Source organism: Talpa europaea (assembly GCF_964194135.1).
Source record: "Talpa europaea genome assembly, chromosome: 1".
Classification (NCBI taxonomy): domain Eukaryota; kingdom Metazoa; phylum Chordata; class Mammalia; order Eulipotyphla; family Talpidae; genus Talpa; species Talpa europaea.
Genome location: NC_140073.1, coordinates 129,457,059 through 129,479,656, shown reverse-complemented (window position 1 = coordinate 129,479,656; position 22,598 = coordinate 129,457,059). Strand labels below are relative to the sequence as shown.

At 37.2% G+C, this 22,598-nt stretch overlaps 1 protein-coding gene across 2 annotated transcripts in view; it reads left to right on the top strand.

Moving 5' to 3' along the window:
• The window catches only part of SATB2 (SATB homeobox 2), a gene marked incomplete at its 5' end in the record, with an annotated part of 173,457 nt that overhangs the window by 35,529 nt on the left and 115,330 nt on the right, over positions 1 to 22,598 (top strand). The window lies entirely within an intron of this gene.

Sequence of the window (22,598 nt, the reverse complement as noted above, 5' to 3'; positions counted from 1 at the left end):
AATTTTTCTTGTTTGGCTCATTGCAGGTGAAAGGCCAGTTATTAATTTTTTTTCTTTTTTTTTTGGTATTAACCTGCTTACTTTCTTACCTCTGCTTTGTGATTAAGAGTCAAGTTTTTAATGTGGAGAAGAGTAAAAAGGCATTGTGTCATTCAGGAAACTTTTGTTAATTGATTTCATATTTTGTTTTCATAATAGTCTTGTTCTTACCCACATTTTGGTATTTCTCCTCTTTAAAAAACACATACACAGCATTGTGTGGGCTAGTTACTGAGTGCTTACCAGTTTCACAATGACAGTCCTGTGTTAAAGATGTCCCTTGGTCCAGGAATTAATAACTGATGACAGTTTGTCTATTTTTTAGCCTCTGTTTTTTGCTATGTGCAGTAGGATGGAGATTTTATGAAAGAGTCATTGGGGGAAAGTCTTTGGGAAGGTTTTTCCTGTGTTTGAATTGATTGAGCACAGCTCCACTATTGGAGGTAGGGAATTATTAAACAAAATGTGAAAATGCTTTGCTTGCAGGAGCTGTGGATTATAATCCCTTATGGTGATTTGCTGTTACTGGACCTTGGATTCTGCTGGGCATGGAAAAGAGATGGGCATCTCTCTGTCTCCCTTCTATAATTTAGAGTTCTAAGATGCACCCAACTTCTTTTCATAATCTTCCCTGAGGCTTAGCTAGTGGGCCTAGTTTAAATTCAGATATATTTGGCCATCTACCCTACATACAACCTTTCTCAAAATGTCATTGTACCATTCTGCTTGTCTTCCTTCTGTGCACTTTTCTGGAGTCATTCAGCTTGCACCTTGAGGTAGGACTCATTCTATGTGGTTATGTTGGTGGTCCTTAAATAGAATTACTAACTTTCAGTAAACCTTTAGATGGATTTTCATAGTGAATTCAGCAAGGATTGATCAAGATTTATGTCCTCAAATTATCTGTTTAGAGGTACTCATGTGACTAAAAATATCAATGTAAATGAAAGAGGAGTTTTAATTATGAAACCAGTGTTTTTATCATAAATATATAGATCAGAGATCAATAACACATCAAGTTATCATTTGCTACGATGTTGTTTTTTATTTGTAAGCCTCAGTGGATATTAAAGTGCACCCATTTGCAGTTTAAAATAATAGTTAAGATCAATAACTGCTTTTCTGTTTTACTTATTAAGGAGAAATTTCCTGTTATGGCTAATGATAAGATTATGAATTTGTCTTGAGTCTCTAGGAAGATATTAATTAGCCACCCAACTATAAGTAAGCTCAATTCTTTTGTAAATCAGGGGGATCAACACACTTGTGAAGATGGCATGTTCTTCCAGACACTAAATAGTCAGTACTTAATAAGGTGTCTTGGCTGCACTGGCTTACTTTACTAAAATAACCAATTTATCACCCTGAACCTAGACTCACCAATAGGATATTTTTTTAATCTCTCATTGGAATGCTTCAGTAATGGTCAATTAAACAGTTACGTTTTTGTCTGTGTTTATCTCTTAAAGTGAGGTGCCTGTTGTTGCTAATTATAGTGATAATAAACAAAGGTTATTGTGAGTCAGGCACTGTTCTAAGTGCTTGCTCATGTGAACTCATTTAGTGCTCACAAACTGTGTGTGTGATTATGTACAGTTAGCTACAATTTTACAGCTGAGGAAACTGAGACACAGAAAGGTTAAATAATTTACCCGAGGACACAGAGCAAGTAAGTGATGCAACCAGGATTCAAATGTTTAGACGTAGGCATTCTGTCTCTTGAGTCAGTGACTTAGCCACTGTATCTCTGCCTCTCTATGGCATGATTAGGTATTGTTGTGATAGTGGGTTATCATTAAAAATATAAATAAAACTTCTCTAAGACCTGACAAATATAACTAGAGTAACTGATGAAAATGCTATGTATTTCCCCCTTTTTCCCTTTATTTATTTATTTAGTCTTCTGAGAATAGATTGGAAGAGGAGAATTTCAAAGACATTGCAAGTGCATTCTACTTAATCTAAAATATTTTGATGCTTCTGGAAAAGTGAGATGATTTAATTTCATATATAATTGCATAAGGAGTTATAAATTATGTTTTCTAAAATACCTATGACACTAAACCACCAAATGAACAGATAAAACTGATTTGTTCTCTGACAAATCAAGATCTATGGCAGTGTTTTCATTACAAGTGCTGTTCATGGGGATAGAGCAGCTGAGTGTGCTACAATATGACAGGAACCATTCCAGGCGGCACTGCTTTCACATGGGCATCCTAAGGTGATTTACAACCCATACTAAAATTTTTTTTAAACATGCTGTCAAGCAAAGCCCAGGTTGAACTTCTAAAGTCATGGAATGCAGATATATCTTTTTAATTGACCTTCTTTAGCATTGTCTTATCCTATGTGGAGAAGGGATCATTTTCAGGGCACTTAGAAATTTCTCTCTGTTAGTGCATTTAATAGTTTCCAGGAAGGTATATGTTGACTTCTTTTGGAGGGTAATTTATTCATAATATGACTGAGTAAAATTTCTCTTTTCTTCCCACTGGACTAAAAACAGAATGTGTTGTAGGTTTCTATGGTGGTAGAAGGCTAAAACTCAAAATGTGGATGTTGTGAGTTTAAGTACTTCTCAAAGAACCTGTGTCCCAAGCTGCCACAGTCATTTGGTTGTCCTGAATTTTAAAAAGACTTTGAAATGTGTGGATCCAAAACAGTTCTGTTTTAGTAGGAGGGATTCTGTGAAAACAAGAGTATCATCTGTGTGAGAGAAGAGTGATAGGGGTTGATTGCCAGTGGTGCTAGATAGTTGTGCTGATTTTGCTGGGCAGTGAAGGATTTATCATGGAGTCTGCTAAATTCACTTACCTGGTCCCCTTGGTCACTGGTGACTGGTGGCAGATAGGGCCAGGAGTGGAGACCGGACACAGAATCTCCACAAGGCAGGTCTTGGTTTATTTTGCATCAGATTCTAGCCTGGTGAAGTCACACTGGAAGTGTTATTCCATGTTATTCCATGTAACCTGAAGTTACATGGAAGACACAGAGTTGGAAGACCCAGCCCCTGTTAGACCACCAGAGTTAATCTGAAGTTAAATCAGCTCTCAGCTAATCTTGTTGAATCAGCTAACCCAACAGGAACAATTCCTAACAGCCTCAAACAAAAGGAACAAGTAAATCAATATGCTTTTCACTATTTATGTTACTGGAAATTATATATATTTTTTTAATTTTATGTACAAGAGTGAAATTTTATCAGTGATTTTACTCACAATGTTGTACAATACTATTTGTTATTGCATTTGTCTTGTTTAATAAATTGTAACATTTAAATTGGATATCCATTTTCAGCTAACTTTTTGTTACAATAAAAAATATACCTTAAATATTTACCCGAAGGACACAGAAACATCAATTCCAAAGAGCACCTGCACCCTATGTTTATAGCAACACTGTTTACAATAGCTAAGCTTTGGAAACAACCCAAATGCCCAAAAATAGATGACTGGATCAAAAAGATGTGGAACATATACACCATAGAATATTACTCAGCATTCAAAAAAAATAAACACATGCAATTTGCAGCAACATGGATGGCGCTAGAAGGGATCATGCTCAGCGAAATAAGCCAGAAAGAAAAAGAAAAATACCGGATGGTCTCACTCATAGCAGGAATCTAGAAAACTTAAATAAGGGGCCAGGAAAATGAATAACTATAAGAAAGTGAAAATCAAAATCAACAAACAACTATGAACCAGAGACACTCTTTGGGGGGTGGGCGGCGGGAGGGGAGGGATTGGGGTCAGAATGGGGGGGTTGCAACTGTATGGGGAATATAAAAATAAAATTTATTATTAAAAAAAATTTCACATCAGGTCTCTCTTCCTCTTAAATGGGAAGGTTAAGAGAGGTGACTACAGAAAAAAAAATTTTCTGATCAGGAGACATCTTTCTTAGCTACTGCTCCCCTTTATATCAGAGTTTATTCTTTTGGCCAGAGCCAGGAAAATCAATAATTGAAGGGGGCACTACGTTCTGTTCCCTGTTCCCCTTCTCTACCATCTCCCTCATATACTCCCCAAAGCCTGATACACCATAAAAAGAACTCCTTTTGTTCCTAAGTAATTTTTTAATACAAAACCAAAATAATGTACACAGCGCACTTAACATGGTATGTGTCATATAGAAAAAACTCAATGTTTAGCCACAATTGTTATTTTTTACAATTATGAAAGTCCTTTACAAAACTAGATGTTAGAAATGTGACATCATTTCCTTTAGATATAATTAAATTCAGTTGCAAGTCTCCTTTATGCTGATTTGCAAGAAGTTTACTTTCAATCATTGTTAGACTACCTCCATCCTAGTCCTTGGGGCTTAAAAAAATGTACCTTAAAAAGAAAACATTATATAAATCCCATCTTGTACAGGGGCTGGGTCTTCCAACTCTGTGACTTCCACAATCTTGCTCTCACCCATGACAGGATACCAGAGTATGATAGTTAGGTATTGTGGATTGAGATCTGAAGGATGGGCTTTTAATCTTGGTGCTATCACTTCCTAGCTCTGTAACTATCTGCCTGTTTGATCATCTAGAATATAGGGGTAACAATATTATCTCCCTCGTAGGGTTGTTAGGAAGGTTAAATGAAATAATCCTTATAAAATGCTTTATAAGGATTGGGTACATGTTCGTTGCTACTATAATTATCATTTAAAATGCAGAAGTCAGATATAGTATGTGAATTTCTTTCATTTTTTTGTAGCTTCAATTCAGGGCCCTTTATTTTGAGATAGTGGATATGAATTAGTAGTATTATTTCCTTACCTTAGTCTTTTTGATTTTTGTATGGTGTAGGGAGAAGAGATCCTCTGATATTCATGCATTTTGATTCTCTAGACCCTATTCAATAGCTGTGCATCAGTTGGAAAAAAGTTGATTTTTGTTATCAAAGTGTTCTTTTCTATATTTTTTCTTTCCACTTTTTTTCCCCAAAGCATTTAATGTATTTTATAGATGCTATCAGTGTAATACAACTTTCCCTTAAAATAATCTGGTTGAAATAGTGTGTTTTAAAAAATGAAATAGCCTTTATAAATGATAAATGAGAACTTAAATTTTCGCTGATGCCTGTTTAATCAAGTTAGCTAGATTTTGGTCAGGCAACAAATATTTTGCATCTTTTTTATCTACTATAGAGCTCTGAATATGGAGCCACCCATGTACAAATGCAACTTTACTACAGTAAAGCCATCTTATTAAGTCCAGCTTTTTCCACAGTTGTCTTGGAAAAATAGACTATTTTCCCTTCATCCCTCACTTGAAATAGTTGCTCCTATCTTTTTGTCTGATGCAGTTCCAGTTGTAGAACTGCCTCAAAGCAAATCTGGGAACACATGAAGTGAAAGGAATATAAATGCTTTCCCCTGGGAACACGTTGTCCATATGTATTTGTGTCCTGGAGTATTTGAATGTAACGTCACCTTTATTTTATTTTTTTAATAAAGATTTATTTTTATTTATTTATACAAGCACTGGGTACAGTCAGAAGCATGGGAGGGTGAGAGAATTCACCAGAGTCAGAGCCGGAGAGCAGAGCAGGCAGAATGGCGAAGTACACTGCTGAGGGGAGCAGCGGGCGGCAGGCGAGGTCTGCGCGCCATGTGGGACCCTCACCCGGTGGCCGGGGATCGAACCGGTGCTGCAGAGGCTGCGGGCAGCTTCGCAACCCAGTGCTCAACCTCTGCACCACCGGGGAGGCCCTGTAACGTCACCTTTAAATCATGACTGACTCCTTTTCATTTTTCTCCTGGAACACCTTACAGCAGACAGCGTATTGCTGTGTCCCGTTATTTTTTCTGCTATTTTTTCTCACTATTTTACTTGGACTAAATGATCTTGGCTTCAAAAATAAATAAATAGTGATATTTGTGTGACTAAAGGCTCCATGGGAGTGGGTCATGTTATATTCAGTTACATTATCGCATAATGCGGTTAGCTTGTGAACAGGGCAGTGAGAAATGAAGTGACATTGAACTCCAAAGTAACAGTTTTAATTTAGCCCTATTTTTTGACTTCTTTCTCCTCACCTCTCCAGTCTTCTCCCATTCTCATTATTTCTCTCCCTTTTCATATTTTTTAAACTATGTCTGCCCTTTCCCTACCCCCTTTAAGTAATATTCTATTCTTAAAACAACAACAACACCACCCCCATGATTTATTTCTGAGAAAATACAGCTTTTGAAAACCTCTTTCCTGCCAATCAGAAGATGTGTGGTCCCACTCTGTTTTGGTGTGTGTTTATTTTAATATTAGAACTACTAACTGAAAGCTAATAATAATCTAAGAAAAGTATAATTATGAAGGTAAATCTGTATTAAAAATTGCCTGGCGTACCTCAAAGTCAAATATAATTATTAGTGGATAGTCATCTATTTGATAATTGCCCATTCATAGATTTGTACATAATGTAGTGTTTTTAAAAGTATATTTTTAGTTGATTCAGCTTCCCTCCCTCTCTCCCCTCCCCATATGTAATCCACTAGATCTTAGGCAAAATAACCTACTTTGGTATAATAGAACCACACCTATATGGAAATAACTGAAATGCTAAAATAGTAATATAATGTTGTTTCTGCTAAGTACTATGAGTGCTGCTAAGTCCTGGTGCCCACTGCCTTCTTGGTCCAATTGTCCTGTTCTTAACTTTTCCAAATAGTCCCCTTTGCGCAGGCCTGTGCATTTGGCAGTTATCTCTTTACCCGTGACCGTTTGCAGTGGCTGTGGCGGCAATGGTGATATGACAAGTTGGCATATGGGGATGGGGAGGATAGGATCAGCCCTACAGAAGACAGTTGGCAGAGAGACTGTCCTCAGAGACTTTGGAGGGTAGGATGGAGCATCATGCCAAGAAGGAGAAAGGAATGCAATGAGGGAACTCCAAGTTTAGCTTCTAATCATAAAGGTGTACATGGGCACAGCAGGCCTTTGTGGGGCGGCCTTAGAGAGATAATGGGTCAGTAGGCTCCCAACAAGTAAACCTCAATGGGGGACTGAGGAGCTAATGCATTCTATCAGATTTCTCAGGAAGTATTCACCTTCCCGTCCTATTAAGTAACTTATCTATAGCATTTAATATTGCAATTCAGATATCCAAATACATTGTCCTAATGTTCATTAAGTTATCTTTTAACCAGTGTGTATCATTATATTGGAAATGCTTGCTAAAGCATTGCCATTTTAAATCATATCCTATGTAGTAGTTATTAAGTTAAAGCAATACCATGTAGCACTTTAAATGATTCATAAAGCTAGCTAGTGATGAGCCACTTTTCCGGATTTATGATAATATTCATGACTTAGTCTCCATTTCTACTCAGTGTGTACATAACAGTTACTTTGAGTTATTTTGGACATTCATTTGAGACCTTGACCACTGGGCAGATGACAAGCTTAGAACTGTTCTCTTAATGAAGATAACGTTTTCCTAGGGGACTTGAGAACATATATATGTAAGGTTTGTGTTACAGCCCTGTACTGTGGAGAACAGCATGTTTCTCACTTCAGGTCCTGTATTTTAATATGTAAATGTTATGGCTCTCATTCTTATTTGAGTTATTTTGTTTTTTAGATTATATTCAAATGTGCAGGCTCTCATCCTGTAGATTTTTCCTCCTTTGATTGTTCCCAACTTGCAGTCTGCAATGTTTGCTTCCCTAGGGGGAAGACCCTGCCTTTCTGCCCTGTGACTCTTCCTATTCAGCTCCTTTACCTTTCCTTGGATACTTGCAGGGGTCATTCTGGAAGGCACAGGTGTGCCAAGGGATCCCAGTGACACCCTGCTCCTGCTGGCAGTACTCTGTTTTATCTGTGATCCCTGGGGAGAGGAGTGACCAGCTATAGGGCTTTCTTAGGGAGCAACCACATGGTGTTTCGAATGGAAAGGCTTTTGCAGACTGCGGCTTGTGACAGGCAGGAGAGGCTGGCGGAGTCTTGAGTGAGCGCTTTGACACACCGAGTAACAGCCCATTATCACTTGCGCTGGTGTCAAAACAATACAGCAGTTTGAACTGCAGCTCAGCTTACTCCTGCTGTCACACATGCTCCCTCATAAGTCATTAGTGTTGGCGTGGACTCTTTCTGGGATCAGTCAGAGATACATTAGGAGAGGGGGAAGTGTTTATTAATTCAATTTAAGAAGTGATTATTAATCATCTGCTGTGTGGCAGGCACTATGCTGTGGGCAGGGCTGGGAGCTGCCATACCACAATGACAAGGTCCTGCCTTCAGGTGCCTCTTGGCTAGGAGAGCGCGGGAGTCAGTGGCTGTCATGAGAGTAACACAGGAGAGGGGCAAGCAGAATTGCTTTAAGAGTTCAAAATAGGGAGAAATCTCACCAGGCTGGAGGGATCCATTCCGACTGATGAGGGAGGTGATGTGTGAGAGAGGCCTTGACAACACCATAGAATTTTGATGGGCAGAGATGAGGTGAGAGTGACAGTTGGCAGGGAGTTATGTTTGACTAGTGTGCAGGATGGATATGTTGAGGGGGTATCAGGACTGAAAAGCTGAAGACTTAATGTTTTATTTGTGGTCTTTTGCAGGAGACATCCATAGAGAGGTTTTGAGTCAGGGGAGTGGTAGGTGTGAAATATGTCAGTGGATGTCAAGCTGTTGGGTTAGATGTTAGTTATGGTTGCAAGGGACAACTTATAGCAGAAACTACAATATTGGCTCAACCAAATAGGGTTTTGTTTGTTTCATGTACATGACTAATTCAGGCTAATGCATTATGTCCCACTAGTGACATGAGTTCTGGTCTCTTCCTGGTTTCTCTTATGAATTTCTTCAAAATGACTGCTGTATCTCCACACATCCAGTTCAGATTCCAGCAGGAAGAGGGTGGGGAAAGTAGGGCAAAAGGAGAAATCTCTCTCCTTGTAAAATTGTCTTTATTTTTCCGGAAGGGACATCTTCCCCTAGTGCTTTGTTATTTATTTCAGTTTCAGGTCTAGAGAGCCTAGGAAATAAAAGTTTTTAATTTGACATAATGTACTCAGGAAATAATATTGGGATTCTCTAGAAAAAAAGCAGGGGAGAGTGGATATTGGTAGAGAAGGTGCAGTGTTGGCCACAGTTTATTTGTGAATCTATCATGGGAAATCAGGAAGACAGAATGCAGAGGGGCAGAAAGCTAACTTTGCAAGCAAGGACTTTTGATTCAGAAAAAGAACTGCAAGATTTGGTTTCCATTTTAAATTTGCTTAATGAAAGAATAGGGAACAATGGGTAGGAAAGCCAGCCTTTAAACCAGACTTTATTATTGAACAACCTTCTCCACTTCACTGAAACACTTCTATTTGAAGAAGTTACTTCTCTGAAACTCAGTTTTCTTATCTATAAAATTTAGGACTTCAAAACCTGTGAGCCAAAATCTAAGATGCTAAAAAAATGATGCATATGAGTCCTTGAATACTATTTTCAGACTCAATACTGAGTAAGCTATAAAAATAAACATACAGATTATAAGAAGATAGAAATTTTGTTTGAAAGTTTTCTCCTAATTTAAGGAACCAGCGAACTAACCAAGGTATTACATATATTAATTTAAAATATTTATTTTAAAACAACAAGCTGTACTATTCCTTGGCAGTTGTGTTTTCTCTCATCAACTGTACTTGCATTCAGTTACTGTAGGGGAAGTGGGAGATAACAAATTCATTCTGGAGCCCCTGCTCTATCAGGATTTATTATATAACAATGTATCACAAGGTCTTTTCCTGGTAAATAGCTCAATTACGTTCTCTATGTATTTTATATTTCCATCTGGGGCAGCTGGTGCCCTGCAAAGTGAAGATACACACTGTTTCTCTTTTCATCTGTGACTTCTCCCCCTCAGTGTGCTACTAGTAGTCCCTTTTGCTTTCTCAACCCTGGTTTCTTCCTCCCTTCACCATAAGGCTCATATAACTAGCCTATATGTGTCCGCATTGGTTTAGATATGGGGGGGATAGAAAGAAAGAAATATAAAGTATATGAAGTTTGGCCCCTGCTATCATCTCGAGGGAAGAAAAGACAAAGGCACATAGCGCATATGGAGAACAGCACTAAAGACTAAATTGTGATGTGCTGAAGCAGGTGTCGTAATCTGCATGCTGTGCATGTCAGTGGGAGGATCCTGCTACGTGGGGTCCTTTCTCCTGCCTAAGTCTTTCCTTTCTTGCTCATTCAATCCCTAAGTCTCACCTGTTTAGGGACTTTGCTATATCATTTCCCCCCAGAGTCCTTGTATCTTGTGTTTCTCCCTCCCCCCAGAGTTCTTGTATCTTGTGTTTCTCCCTCCCCATTGACTCTTTCTGTTGGATCTATAGACATGCTCCATCAAGACTGCCTCAAACTAAAACAGAAACTCTTAATATTTACTCCCTGACTCAGGTCACCATCATAATTTATTTTTCCCTTGCTAAATGCATTTAAAGTTTGCATTACTCTGTCCCTACAGTCTATCTTCCATTCAGCTCACATTACTTTTCATGCTCAGATCAATAGTGCTTTTCTAGCCCCCACATTTAAGGCCCCCATCCCATATGGCTTATGTCATCCTGTTCTATGAAATGTTGGCATTTACAGCAAAATGAAAGGTGTTTGAGGGAATTCTGTGCAGTGAGGCAAGTAGGGATCACATTCTAGCCTCGCCTACCCTGGTCATATAGTTCATTCCACACTCTAGTCTCTCTTATAGCCTAAGTGCCGGCTTTAGAGTCACACTGCAGTTCATATACTGACTCTGTCACTTGCTTGGTTTGTGACTTTGGATTAGTTTGTAAACCTCCATAAACCTCAGTTTATTTAATTATAAATAAAAATAATACCTACCCTCATAATGTTGTGAGAATAAAATGACATCCAAGTAATGTTCTTAGTATAGTGCCTAGAGCATGGTGTGTATTCATATGAAAAGGATATTTGTTTAATATTAATAAAATAATAACTTGTTTGGTGGTAAAAGCGTCTCCCTCTTTTACTTCTTCCTTGAAAGTGAGCACAAGGATATGTATGTTCTCTAAGGATGGAGTTCATTTTTAAGTGAGAGTGGAATGACAAAGATAGGAAGAGAAAACATTCCTTTTTAGATACAAAGAATTAGTTGGAAAAAGTCTTGTCAAAGGTGCAAAGGAAGATTTGTTTGAGAATGAAACTGGGATGTACAGTAAGTAATTCAAAGTGATTTGAATTTGATACGCAGCAACATCACCCAAATGAGGTCTTTATCATAAGAAGAAAGAAACTACCCAAAATGAATAAATGCCATTTATTAGTAGTTACTATTTGGGCATCTTTAATTAGAAAATAGTCTCCAGGCATCTAAGATCACTAAATAGAACTTTAGAGGTAAGAGGCAGAAAGAACTTTAATGACTTTTTAAAAAAAAACTTTTTATTTCTGTATTTACAAAGGTGAATGTAAATGTTTTACCAGACCATTAGTGTATGTTTTGATCTACTTTTACACTTATTAACTGCTTAGTTATAGTAGGAAAATTCATCATAGGTTTTAACACTTGCTTTTATGATAGGCTTATGATGTCATTCCTGTGTAGTACATTGCATTAAAAAATAGAGTGACCACCCTGAGCAGTGGGTGAAAATAATGGAGCATTCATTCTCCCTGAACTACAGCCTAAAATATTCCATAATTAAAGTTATAGCAACATGAGCTGGGAGGTCAGGTTTTCAGAGTTGTAATCTCACTTCAGGATTGGGAATTGTTCTTTAATTCTTTGAAAGAGGCCAAGTTTACAGATGATACCGGGAAATACTGACTTCTGATAAATGAGGAATTAATATAGTCAGATTCTAATTGTCAAGCTATCTGCACTGAGGAATGGGTGGTCAGTAAACAGCAGCTTAACTCAAATAACATAAGGGAGGAGAACCCTCCACCCCAGGAACAATGGCTTGCTTTACAATGTGGCCACAAAATTCAGCACAGTTTACCCCAGCTGCCTCAAATATCATTAAACTAATCTCAGAACCTGGGATTAGGTTTAACTGACCAAGTGTCCTTTCAGGTCAGAGTTCAAGGAGTCCTGGTTAAATTTCAGGGAGTAGGGCGAACAACCTGCTTTTGATTTTTTTTTTTAACAAAGGTTTTGTTCTATAGGGCTTTTAAAGTCTCTCAAATAGCCTTAACTGCTAAACTAACACACACAGAGAAATGCAGGTCATAATCTCTATAATAGTGTGTTTGCACAGGTTATTAACGACTCTGGCCTTATAGAATGTGTGCAAACCAAAAAAAAAAAAAAAAGAAAAGGTAAAATTGATGGCGAGGGAGCCATGCTGACAGATTTCCTCCCTCTCTCATTCTTTGCACACTTGAAGTTAAACCCAGACTTTGCAGAAGTATCATTACGTACATTGTGAAGATGAGCTAGAAGCTCTTTTGAAGTTGAATATCTTAACATTGCCCACTGCGGTAGACAGGGCATTTGCTCTGTAACCAACCTTTAAATACAAAACTGTGCTAAACAGCATGTAGATTTGTCCTTCATAAAGACTTAACATTTGTTGTAGGTGGAGTTATAACATCACAGTATAAAAAAAAGCAAATCATAATTTTCATCCAGTGCTTGGATGTTGTTCCAGGGATGAGACACTCACTTCATTGTGAGGCTGTACATGTCACCAGTTGCTCTAGTTTTATCATTCCTGAGGATTGTAAAGAAATCCTCAGACAAAGTATAGGAATAATACTTCCTTTTTTGTAGAGCAATGCAGATATTTCTGTATCTCTAAGACTTCTTTTCTATAGGCTGAATAACCACAGAAGTCTATGTATAAAACTGGTTTCTTTTTCTATTTCATGCTCTGCATAGGGTGATTTCTAGTTGTCTGTAGTACTTTGAAACTAACTCATCATGTGATCTGGACTAGCTATAAATGTAGTAATTATTTTTAGTAGATAGTCATAATAGTAGCTTATATTAAGTCACCTTAATACTATCCAGTGTTTTTTTTTTTTTTTAAATTTAGTTTTTTTTTCCATGTGAATTTAGGTAAGGTAAAACTTATATGTTAATAAAATATGTATGTATGATAATATATTCATTCTTATTAAATTGAATTTTGTTTTATCTCATCAAGTGTTAATAGTCCAATGAGGTCATTTTGAACCTGGATTATGTTATTAACTAATTGATTTTATGAACTCTACAAATTTTATAAGCATTTTCATCCAAATAATTGGCAAATGTTGAATGGGCAGAGTCTAACACAGAAATCTGGATCATAATCCTGAAGACCACCTTACAGCTGACTATATACTTTGAGACTAGTTATTTTATGAGGCAGAAATTACCTAACTGCACTGTCAACTCCACAAAGGTACCGAGGAAGATTTTCTTAAATATTCCTGCCATTCCTATACCTCTGTCTGGACTGGCATTCTACTTTCTTTGTGGACTGAATGTTTTCACTTAAAAAAAATCTGAACTTTGAATTAAAATTTGACTTGTTCTGGGATTCTACTGTTTCTTTATGATTTACTTATATATTAATCTTTTTGCCATCAGATTTCATTTCTAAAAATTCTTCAAATACCCTGAGAGGTGAATTCTCTGGATTAGGAAAGTTACATTCACTTACGTCAACATGATGCTCTTTTATGGCTTTATTTTCTGTTCTAGCTTTGAGGGCTCTTTCGACCATTGTTTTACCATCTCCAGTTTTAAGTTTCTTTTGCTTTAACAGATAAAGTGGAGGAAGGTAATTGGGTAGTTGTACCTCCAATCTTTTCATCATCTCCCTCAAATAGTTGTTCTGTCTTGTTTGATGATCATTAGGCCCCTCACTTCACTTAAAAGTTTTGTGGAAGAGAGCAAGTTTCCCGGGTCTCATGTCTTTCAGGGATATGACCTCTGATTAGATTCTTAGCAAATCTGCCTATCTCTCTGCTCCACTTTCCACAACTTTTATGTGTTCTTAAAAATTTAAACTCATTGGAGAACGTTCTGAGAACTCAGACTGTTTTTTAGTATAACATTCAGGTTTTGATCTCATTCCTTACTAAGGCATCTGTACTTCATTTCCTGTAGTTCATCTATAAAATGTATTGAGAGCCCTCCTTACTTTAGGACTGTCTTAAGGATTAAGTGAGATTATTTTAATGACCAATAAGTGACATCAGACTCAATGAATTTTATTTTTATTGCTATTATTTCTCCTGTTCATGCCCCTCAAATTCTTTCACATTTTTGTTATTGTTTGCACAGTCTCACATCTCTTTTAAGCTTTTTTCCTTAAGAAAACTCTATACATAGAATCACCACCTTATTTTCTTTAATCTTTTTGATGCCTGCTTTTCCAGACTGCAGACTACATATCTCTTCTAAGAATACAATTACTTCAGTATTGTAAGTTTCAGAAGAAGTGGGCTCCTACACACCTATGGTTTAATATCTCTCAAATTAATTTTTCCACGTTAAGCCCAGCATAGTTCACCTTCTTAAAGGTGTTTATTATATCTTTGGTGAGGACTGCAAGTCACATGACTTATGAGGGCACCCAAAGCTCTTAGGGTTGTAGGCTCTCTGCAGACATATTCCTTAAGGAAGTATTGTTGGCCTGCGATGTGGGTATTTCCCTGGGTTTCTTCACAAAGGAATTTACATTATAAAAACTAGCATAGTATTAACATATAGGGTTTGCACCTTAATAGGCTTAGGAAAAAATAAATGAGAATTGTGGAAACCAAGTTATGAAATATAGGGCTTCTCTGTGTTTATATTTTATTTTTCTACTTTTTCTGATGTGTTAATTGTAAAGACTCTGCCTGCTTTTTTCTGCAGTATTGCAGGGACTAAATAATAGTGCTTATCCTGGGCCTTCCAATATTCATGTAACTAAGCATTCCTAAATTTTTGGAATTCCTAAATAAGAATGAAATTGAGACAGGTTAGCCCTGAGAACTCTACCACTCCCCCCACCACAAGAACGTGTGTGTGTGTGTGTGTGTGTGTGTGTATGTGTGTGTGTGTACACATCCCTGGCAATAAACGTGGAGTTTGATTTCTTTACCATGAATAATTGTACTAAAATATCTCTAGGACATGTTCTAAGTTTGCACTTATATGTGTAAAGGTTCAGAGAATACTTTTGAGGAAACGCCTTTACTATTCCCTGAAAACAAGGTAGTTGTGGCGTGCTCCCTGAAATAGAAAGTAACTCCCCCTCTCCTCACCCATCATTTGCATTTGCCCTCTATCCTTCCTACACTTCTCTGGGGTAGGGGGTAGGTGGGTGGGTGGGAAACAGCACAATCTAGGCTTGTGAAATAAGGGGTCTGCTTACTGAGGGGTGCTTATTTAGTGCAAATTTCTGAACCTAGTGCATCGGATCCTTTGGTGGCAGACCCCAGAATCTTCTTTATGCCCCTAGGTTTTGAGAACCACTGCTCCAGTCCAATTGTTGTTGGCTTCTATTACAGTTGGATGAAACCAACATTATGCAGTGATCCTTCTGAAGTGCTTTGTTGTTGAAGAACAGGCTGCGGGTGGGCCAGAACAGATTGTCACCATGTAAATGGGGAGTCAAGGGACATAATTTTATGGGCTCACACCTATCTCTCAGCCAAAGACATTTCAGGTTAGTCGTGTGCCTGTACTGGTAAGGAATATAGTCTCATTTGAACTGGGACAACCCTAGTTCTGGGTACATTCTGTGGTATTATATTTGCCAACTCACATTCAGCCCATGCATTTATAATTACTCAACTGTTTCCATGCATTGAGTCATTGCAGAAAAGCCGCTTCTTTGTAGAACCTCATTAAGATTTCAGCTGCTAACAGATTTTATTTTACAGTTCCAGCTTTCATGATATTAAGATATGGAGATTTGGGCTTTGGGGAGGGGTTATTTACAAGTTTAAGCTCTTAGCTACTGGAGCATCACAGTTATTTTAAGGGCATAACCAAAAAGGGGAAAAAATGGGTAGTCCAGTATTCTAATTGATGTAATAGAATACTTTGGAGGCAAAAATAAAGAATGCCAAATTACTTTTTAAAAATTGCTGGTTTGAGATTTGTGTGATTTTATTTAAAATGTCATTCAATTTAAAGTGATGTTTTTGTAAGTGTTATGAGGGCAAAAAGACACACAGCAATTAAAGCAATATTCAGTGTTCATATTTTTTAAATGAATATACTGTTTTTATGCTAAGCATACATAGTACATGAATAATCTCTGGTTCACATGACTTTCTTTTGTGGTTGTACCCAAAATTATACTGAGCCATTTTATATTCTGTATTGTTCTTTACTGTGATATTTTAAATTTTTCTTTTAAATAATGTGCACAATTTTCATTAAGGTGAGTAGCCATTAACTGAGAGTTATTGGTTATGTCAGTTCGAGCTGCTGCATGTAATTTGTCTTCTATCTGTTAACATAGTAGTCATTCCTTCCCCTGCCCACAAAGGGAACTGCGCTAAGTCAGAGCCAGCAGGGTCCTAAGTCTGGAGTGCTAGTGTTTGTGTGAAAGTTTCTTATCTCCTTCCTTGGCATGGTGTTAACATTGCCATCATTGAGTAGGTGTTGGCTACTTGGTCCCTTTGACTGTCCTTTCTAGTACTTACCCATCCCGCACAGCTTCCCAGCACAACACTCACACTCAGGGTAGCTCTTGCCTTTCTTTGCCTGGAGACCTGCTTGGGGATCATTTACTGCTGATTTGTTCTGATGTCCTTGCATTACCTGTTCTTTCTTCAGCTAGGTAATAAGAAACCCCTTATCAGATTGCCTTCTGAATCCTTGTGGCCCCCTGTGATTTGGTGTCCTGCCCCTCCCAGAAGGCACTGCCTAAGTTTTGGCTGAATACTTGCTGAAGAATGGCATGGGGGCTTAATTTCTGCTGACCACAATGTATAGTCTGGTGGTGTTGCTATCCAGACACTTTGAATATCAGGGTTTTCTTGCTTAACATCTTTTTAGGCAACATTAGAACTGTTCATGTTTCTATCTAAAGGTTTCTAAATTGGAGGACTTCACATCTCAAAATAGTCATGAATTTATAAAAGAGCTGAGATTTCTGAATGCAGATATCTTTCTTTTTATGTGTAGGTTGCTTTGCTTAATAATTTTCAAAGAAAGCACAATGATTTAGCAGTAATAAACTTACCATTACAGGAAATTTGAAAAACACAAACTGGTGTGAAGGATAAATTAAGATTACTCCATGATGTTACCTGTGGGCTAAGATATTTCTTATTTTAAAAATTTTGCTGATAATGTTTTTCTGCATCCCTCATGGTCTCTTCTTCCTTCCCTCGTTGTAGGCACAGACCTATAGATATACACACTATTTTTCCTACTAATGTGCCAAATGTTTTTCATTGCATCAATTTTTAATAATCAACCTCATGGGTGATGATGTGGGCATACCATAATTTACTTAACCATCCCCTTTCGTTTAGGCATTTTAAGGTTGTTTCAGAGGTGTTTTTTTTTTTTAATGCTGCCAGCTAAGTTTTTAATAAATGCCTTTGTATTTGGAATTCATTCTATATTTATGATTAAATGAATAATAGACATTCATTTTTATAATTCTGGATTAGATTCCCACTTGAAAAATTCATGATTAATTTTTACTGATATCTAAGATGTTACACTGTCATATTTTATGTTTTAACATAGTATTTTTTGGTATATTGCAGTTAATCTGGAGTTAGAAAACACCTGCTTATTAGGATTTAGGCTGGTGAGGAGCATTACTGTCCTGATTTAAGGATCAAACTAGGGAATTTATAAAGCATGCCTGAAATGACAAGGCTGCTCAGTATTCTGAGACATAACTGTCACTTAACTGATGGCATTGATAATCTTTACGTTTTATCATGATATATGCAGTACTTTCACAAGAATATTAGTAATGAATATGTTTAGCGCTACAGGATAATGAAAGAAATAATGAAAGAAGCACTTTTTTTATAATAAATTTTATTTTTATATTCCCCATACAATTGCACCCCCCCCATTCTGACCCCAATCCCTCCCCTCCCGCCCCTCACCCCCCAGAAAGTGTCTCTGGTTCATAGTTTTTTGTTGATTTTGATTTTCACTTTCTTATAGTTATTCATTTTCCTGGTCCCTTATTTAAGTTTTCTAGATTCCTGCTATGAGTGAGACCATCCGGTATTTTTCTTTTTCTTTTTGGCTTATTTCACTGAGCATGATCCCTTCCAGTGCCATCCATGTTGCTGCAAATTGCATGTGTTTATCTTTTTTGAATGCTGAGTAATATTCCATGGTATATATGTACCACATCTGAAAGAAGCACTTTTATACTCACCAACTCTGCTTAGGAAATAGTTTGTTTCTAGTAACTTTGAAACTCCTTCATGGTCTCCTCAATATAGTAGATTTTTTTTTTATGATAAGGAACTTAGTGGTATTGGACAGCGGAAAATTTGGAAATGTCTGATCTTTTAGATTTCCACTGCGTTCACCTGTTCCAATGTACATCTTTTCTCTGATAACCTGTTGCAACAGCCTCCTGACTTTTCCACCTTTCACTCCTGAACCATTTCATTGCAGACTCCCTCTTAGTCTTTTTTTTTTTTTAAAGATTTATTTATTTTTATGCAAGAACCAGGGTACAGGCCAGATGTGCAGGAGGGTGAGAGGATTCACTGGAGACAGAGCAGGGAACAGAACAGGCAGACTGAAGAAATACACTGTTGAGGGGAGCAGTGGTGAGACAGGAGAGGTCTGCTTTACCACGTGGGATTCTTGCCCGCCGGGATTGAACCCACGCTGCAGAGGCTGCAGACAGCTTCACAGTGCGGCACTCAATCACCTGCACCACCAGGGAGGCCTCCTTCCTAGTCTTACATAAAAAACTGAATAATACCATTTATCTGCCTAAAACACTCCTCTGGCTTTCTGTTTAATTTAGAATGAAGTCCAAATACTTGATGCTACCTGCAAAGTTTTTTCTAATCCATTTTGGCTTCCATCCTCATCTTCTCACTCCTGATTCCTGCTGCCAGTCACCTTGACCTTTGTATTTCTCGTCTAGGCAAGGCCTTTTCTATTTCATGACCATGACACATTTTTCCCCATTTTTGCTCAGCATCCTCTTTCCATTGCTTTTTGCAAGGCAGGTTCCTTTTCATCCCTCAGGCCATGTTCCCTTACTATTTGGTTATTCTTTCTCATAGTATCCTGTTATTTTCATGCCTAGCGCTTGTTAAATTTTTAACAATGTCTTTGCATGTTAGTTAGATGTAGTAGACTCTTAAGTTTTATGAGTGTAGGCACCATGCCTATTTGTTCACTACCCTGTACTTTTAGTACCTAGATAAACACTCCATAAATGCCAAAACAGATAAAATGAGTGAAAAATTTTAAAGATGTATTTGGAAAAGAATATTGTATTGCACAGCTCTTTATGTGCAAAAGCAATATTTGGTATTTTGGGCCCAACAAAATACAGCTGATTCAGCTCTCCGAATCAGGTCTGCATCCCCAGACTTCCCTTTGCCTGCATGTTATTTATAAATTTTGACCCATTTATTAAATGTGACAAATTTTAGTTAAAGAGACCATTGGGATTTTATTTTATCTCAAGTGCTTATCTCAGACATTTAAAATAGAAAGATTTAGGCAACATAACATAGTAGAAGGGATCTTGATATATAGTTGAAAGAATGTGTGCTTTAGAATCATAAAAACCTGAGTTTAGTAGTTATGTTGTTTGTTAGCCATGTAATCTTGGCAAACTACTTAAACTTTTTGTCCCCTTGGTGTTCATATTTGCAACATGCAATGATAGCATTTACCGATTTCGTTTATTATGAAGACCAAAGAAGATAATATATGTTAAATTCTAGCACTATGCTCATCACAAGATAGGGAATTAATGATATTTTTATCATTATTATTGCAAGCTATGTGCCAATACCAACTGCTTTCATCTTTTTCTTTTTAAATATTTATTAATCTGTAAAATATGGATCACTTTTATCTTTGTAGGAATAATTTGACGGTAAATTATGTAAGTGGATATGTGTATTAAAGTAGAATGTCTAGAGCAAATCTATCTGGTTCACAGTTGACCCTCAATAAATCAAGAAGGGTGATTAATAAAAATAAGACCATGATAGAGTTGGGATCAAGTTACTTAGCACAACTGGGAATCTTTGAGAGTCACCAAGATACTTACTGAATGCCCATTTTATGCCAGGTTCTCAGCTCGGTGATGGAGCCATCAGGTGGCTAAGATGAATTTCTGTTGAGTATCCTACAGTTTAGTGGGGGAAGGGAATATCACATAAACTGTCGCTATTTACTTCATGAGTACATATAAAGTACAGTGGGATTAATTCTCTCTGGGGATAGGAAAATTGCCATTGCATCTGAAGGTATTTTAGTTATTTTTTTTAGGATTGATTTATTTATACAAGAACTGGGGTGCAGGCCAGATGTGTGGGAGGATGAGAGGATTCACCGGAGACAGAGTGGGGAACAGAACAGGCAGACTGACTGCAATACACTGCTGAGGGGAGCAGCAGGTGAGACAGGAGAGGTCCGCCCCGCCATGTGGGTTGCTCCACGGCCAGCGGAGATTGAACTGGCACTGCAGAGGCTGCGGACAGCTTCACAGTGCTGTGCTCAACAGCCTGCGCCACCAGGGAGGCCCACTGAAAGTATTTTAAATAGGAGTCTGTTAGAGAGTAAGAGGTAACATATTGTGGGGGAAATCATTTGGGCTTTGGAGTCAGGCATACCTGGCTTCTAATCTCTTCCATTTTACATTTTTAGGACCTTAGTCAAGTTATCTAGCCTAATCTAAAAGAGAGACTCTCATACCTGTATCATAGGTTTTTAGGGAAAATTATTACAAGAAAGTGTCTGGTTCATGGTAAGGACTTACAAATGCAAGTTCTCTGTAATCCCCTGGAATTTTGTCCTCTTTTCTGTATAGTACAGGAAATCACAGAATGGCTTCCATTTCCAAGAGTCCATAGTTAGTTATATGCCTTAACTTGATCAAACATGGTTAAATCTTATCTATACCTTTGTCTTTAAAAGTCCAAAGATTGTCTGTTCATCACTTCATACTCAGTTTGTTAGAACATTTAGTGAACTCTTTTTGAGTTTTACTCTTACCTGCTGTCAGAGAAAACAATGTCCTCCTTTCTCTAATTTAAACAGGACATGTCAGTTTTAAACTCTTTTTTAATTATGTTTATGCTTTATAGCATCAACAACAATGACAGCTTACATTTGCTAGCAGTTTAGAATTCACAGAAAATCTGTTCTAGGAATACTTTATTTTATGTCCTTAACACCCCCTGGAAATGGAGACCATTATGACCTTGTTTATTTGCTCCTCCAAGGGAAGGGAGTGTGCAGTACTGAGAGCTGGGTGACTTGATCTTTTGATTCTAATCAGAATCAAGTATGATAATTTATACCATACTTGACTTTTCTGCCTGTCTTTAGGTTCTGTTGTTCCTGCCACTACTGCCAGTATTCATTCTCTTTTTTCTCAACAGCTAAACAGTTTTTGTTTAGCTGTTGGCCCAGGGAATGTAGTAGTCTCCTATGACCTAAATTCCATTGCTCTAGAAAAGCTTGGGCTTGTCTTTTGTTGATATTGATAAATTAGTATTTCTCAATCATATCTTAATGCTCTGCATTCATTGTCCTGTGAAGCAACTTTATGATCCTCTTATCTTTTCCCTTTAAACCACCAGACGTTCCTTTTTTTTTTTATCTTAATTCCACCATCTTGTCTGAGTTATGGAATGTATTTAAGATATAACTTCTCTGAGGTGCAGCCATTTTACTTGTAACATCAGGTGTACTGCCCAGTCCCTTGCTAAGCACCTTTATGTATCTTTCAACAGCATCAAAATCCAGATTTTTCCATCACGTCTACATCAACTCCATTTAACAATTTATGTGATGCTCTTTTTGTGTTTTTTTTTTCTTTTTCAGATTTTTCATGGCTTGTATTACTCAACATTCATTTTTGCTGAGTTATTTTTTAGATTCACAGAGGCTTAAACTGAATGATTTTTACTATAAATTCCCAGGATATAAAGAGTACTGTCACTTTAAATTATTATATTAACAGCAGAAACCAGTGTTGAGATGATAATGGTGATACTTAACATGTTTTTCTCTATTGGACAGATCATAGATTTAGAAATAGTTTTACTAGTTTTAGAATTTCTGTTATATACAAGCCTGTTTTCAAAATTCAGGGTCTGTTTCCATTTAGTATATCTTTACAAAACATAAAAACACTAACTTCAAGCAAAACTGATTTTAAATGATCCTACAGAGGATTGTGAAGATCAATTAAAAGAAATAAGACTTTTTTTTTAACACTTATGATCCATGCCTACCCTTTTCCTAGCACCTTTTATTTTGTTATCTTTGTTTCAGTAAACAGCCATTCAGGAAGATGGTTTGTACAAAAAGAATGAAAATAAAGGCATGAAGGAAAATGTATGCACTACCATCTCCTTGTCTCTCCCTCTGAGATTTTATGTATGCTCAGCTTCAAAAACCAGTTTAAAAATAAAAAAGATGAGGGCGGTT